At 39.1% G+C, this 3941-nt stretch overlaps 1 pseudogene; it reads left to right on the top strand.

Moving 5' to 3' along the window:
• LOC102862936 overlaps window positions 1-1682 on the top strand; it is a 2792-nt pseudogene extending 1110 nt beyond the window's left edge.
• The last annotated feature ends 2259 nt before the right edge of the window (window positions 1683-3941 follow it).

The raw sequence follows: 3941 nt of genomic DNA on the forward strand, positions 1-3941 counted from the left end.
TGTGGTGGAGTCAAGCAAACTAAAGCTCTTAACAATTTCACTCTCGTCACCGTATATCATGATGCTGCCAATCTGCCCAGTGGTAAGTCTCTTTCTTTTTTTGGTGTTGAGCTTCAATCCATATTTAAGGCTGCAGTCCTTGACCTTCTGCAGCAAGCTCTTCAGGTCTTCCTCAGTTTCAGCAAGCAAAGTTGTGTCGTCTGCATTACACAGATTGTTGATGAATCTTCCACCAATCCTGATGCCACATTTTTCCTCATAAAACCCAGCCATCAAGACAATCTGTTCTGCATATAGATTGATAAAGTATGGAGATAGGACACATCTCTGGCATATACCCTTCCTAAGCTATGCATCAAAAAGCTGGACAATGACTAGGGATGACAGAAGGAGCATTGATGCCTTTGAGCTGTGGTGCAGGAGAAGAGAACCGAATATACCATAGACAGCTAGGAGAACAAACAGGTTCATCCTAGTGAACAGGCTGCTCCTTGGAGTCAAGAATTCTGAAGCTTTGTCTGACATATACTTTGGACATGTTGCAAGGTGGGACCAGTCCTTGGAAAGGGACGTCATTCATGGCAGGATGGAGGGACAGCATAAAAGAGGAAGATCCTCGGTGAGATGGATTGATTCAGTGCCTGGGATAATGAGGCTAGGTGTGTCAGAGAGGGTAAGATTGGCACATGATAGAGTAGGGTTTGGGCTGTAGTACATATGGCTGCTGTGAGTCACAGGCGATTCAACAGCACATAAGAACAACAACGTGAAAATGCAGCAGCAAAATATGTCCAAGCAGAGAGGGAGCTGAGACCAGCTCAGGTATATGGAGTCAGATCTCTGGCTTTCTATGAAAAGCTTATATTAAGGCTCCTGAAGGCAAGAAGAAACAGTTCATTATTGGTGTATCCTCAGATTGAGCTCTTTGTGGTCTTATTAATTCTTTAGTTGCTAAACAGATGATAAGTGAGATGCCTAAGCTTACAGCATCTGGAAAAGAAGTTATGATTATTGAGACTGGAGATAAAATCAGGGGCATACCATACTACATAGGACTCATTCTGACCAATTTCTACTGACATTTAAGAAGTTCAAAGGAAGCCTTCTACTTCTTTTATTTTTTTAAATTATTATTGTTTTTTATGTGTGTGCCATCAAATCGGATCTGACTGGTACAGGAGGCAATTTTTCCTCCTTCTTCAGCAGAGCACCTGGTGGATTTGAACCACGCACCTCTGGGATTGCAGTGCAGCTTCTTGCCACTAGAAGCCTTCTACTTTTAGAGATGCATAAATTATTGCCTTTGAATTGCTGAACTCTGGTTATGAATTTGATGATCTATCATCTTTAATTGATTCAGACATGTTATCTCTATAAGACTAATGAAAAGCCCATACTTTCTCTTAATACCATTGTAAATGCTGAAGCATGAGTATCTATGATGATATTGATGCTGGTGTGCTACAAAATCACCAACAGTAAAATATGGCAAACATCATCTAACAATCTCTGAAGGAGTCCACTACCAGTGAACAAAGTGCAGGATGACAGATGTCAACAGTGCTAGCAAGAAGGTCTCTGAGATAACTGACAAACTGCCTTTGGCATTCAACCATACCTGCCAAGCTGGCAACACAAAAGAATTGATTGAAATTATCTCTGATGTTGCAACTCCAGATTAATGAAAACCAACTGTCATCCTCAGACAAGAGGTTGTTGTTGTTGTTTTTGTTGTTAGGTGCCAGAGTATAATATGACTCATAACAACGCTATGAAAAATCTGAACCCTGTTCTGTGACTATATATGCCAGTCCTCTACTGTTCATAGGGTTTTCAAAGACCTGTTGTTTAAGAAGTAGATGCCAATCCTGCTTCCAAGCCTGTCTTAATCTGGTAAATCTAAGAAACCCTGTCCACCATGCTTAACCATTGGGCATTTGACACAACAGTTGCACGTCTGTCTGCATCACAGCAACTCCAAGTTATCTCAGTATAGCAAACTGACAGACAAGTGCTATACCATGTAGAACAGTGTTCTCCCTAAACACAATTAACATCATTTACCAAACATTTTATACTCCACTTTCAATTAAATCAAAATAACCTACTCTCTAGAATCCAACTGCTGCATGCAGGAGGCTCCTAAACTGGAGACTCTTAGTCAGGGCCCAACTGACTTTCAAATACAGAGGCGTTCCCACCAGGTCCTGTTTTATTTAAACAAGAGGTAAAAAAGAAAAAGTAAGCCCAATTATTTCATTATGCTTAACACTATCCTTTGTCAGAAACATTGCCGGTCTATTATTCAAATTACTAAAGACAGCAAGATATTTGTAAATTATCTTACAAAAAATTATCTTAAAATTAAAAAATTATTAAATTATAAAGTTTTTCAATAGGCAAATAGTTGTGTTTTTTAACTTCTTTTTCTTGTGCATAAATCAAGTTCCAGCTGAGTTTAGAAGATGACATACAAATCATGTGAGGCAATATCAATGCCCGTGTCAGAGAGATCCTGATTTAAAGCAGACAATATCAGAATAATGTATATTTTGTTTATTGATTATGCAAAAATTTTTTACTGTATAGATCAGAATAAATCATAGCTAACTTTGAGAATAATGGGAATCCCAGAATACTTAACTCTGCTCATATGAAACATGTACTTAAACCAAGAAGTTGCTGTTTGAACAGAGCAAGGCAATACAGCATAAATTAAAATTAAGAAAGGAGTTCATGAGGGTTGTATCCTTTTTCCATACCTATTCAATCTGCACGTGGAGCAAATCATTTGAGGAGCTGAATTCTATGGAGAATATGGGATCAGAGGAAGATTCATCAATAATCTACATTATGCAGATGACATAACCTTACTTGCTAAAAATGAAAAGGTCTTGAACTACTTGCTGCAGAAGATCAAAGACTTCACGTATGGATTACATATCAATATCAAGAAAACAAAAATTCTCTCCACTGGACTGACAGGCAAGATCAAGATGTAGAAAAGACTGGAACTGGCAATGATTTCATCTTACCTGGATCCATAATCAACATAGTTGGTACTAGCAGTTAGAAGACCAGGCGATGTATTGCAATGGGAAAGTCTTCTCTCAAGGATATCTGCTAAATCTTGAGGAGCAATGATGTACATTAAAAGCCTAAAGTGTGGCTGATTCAGTCCATGGTCTTTTCAATTACTTGCTGTGTGTCTGACAGCTAAACAATGAGATGAACAATGAGCTAAAGATGGTAGAACTGTTGAGTTTGACTTATGGTGTTAGAGAAAGGTACTGGATTAACAGTACCCTTGGACTGTCAAAAGAAGATATGACTTGGAGGAAGTGTAGCCAGAGTGCTTTTGAGAGGCAAGAATGAGGAAGACTTCTCTCACATACTTTGAGCATGATGTTGGGAAAGGCTATTCCTTCTAAACGGGTATATTGCTGGGAAAGTTGAAAGGTTGGCAAAAGAGAGGAAGACCTTTACCCAGATGGACTCATCTAGTGACTGTAGCAATGAGCTCAAGTATGTCATAGATGATTTGTTGCTCATCGGAATACTATGAGTCATACTCCACTCAAAGGGACTTAACAACAATAAGAACAACAACCATTAACTAGGAACTAATTCACAGCTAACACTCCAGTGGGTTTTCAGAGACTGTAAATCACACAGAAAATAATTGCTCATCTGTCTTCCATGGATTCGAACCATTTGCCTTTGGATTGTCAGAGAAATTCCTTTCTTTAAAAAAAATCTGTTGAAACCCAATTCATATTTGTTGTTGTTTTTATGTGCCGTCGAGTCACCTGCGACTCATAGGGACCCAATGTACAACAGCCCTAAACTCCGCTCTGTCCTGTGCTAATCGCACTGTCTCTGACACTCCCATCCCAATTATCCCAGTCACTGAATCAATCCACTTCATAGAGGGCCTTCCT

This window comes from Elephantulus edwardii, unplaced genomic scaffold (assembly GCF_000299155.1).
Source record: "Elephantulus edwardii isolate Elephantulus edwardi_28Jun2011 unplaced genomic scaffold, EleEdw1.0 scaffold00050, whole genome shotgun sequence".
Classification (NCBI taxonomy): domain Eukaryota; kingdom Metazoa; phylum Chordata; class Mammalia; order Macroscelidea; family Macroscelididae; genus Elephantulus; species Elephantulus edwardii.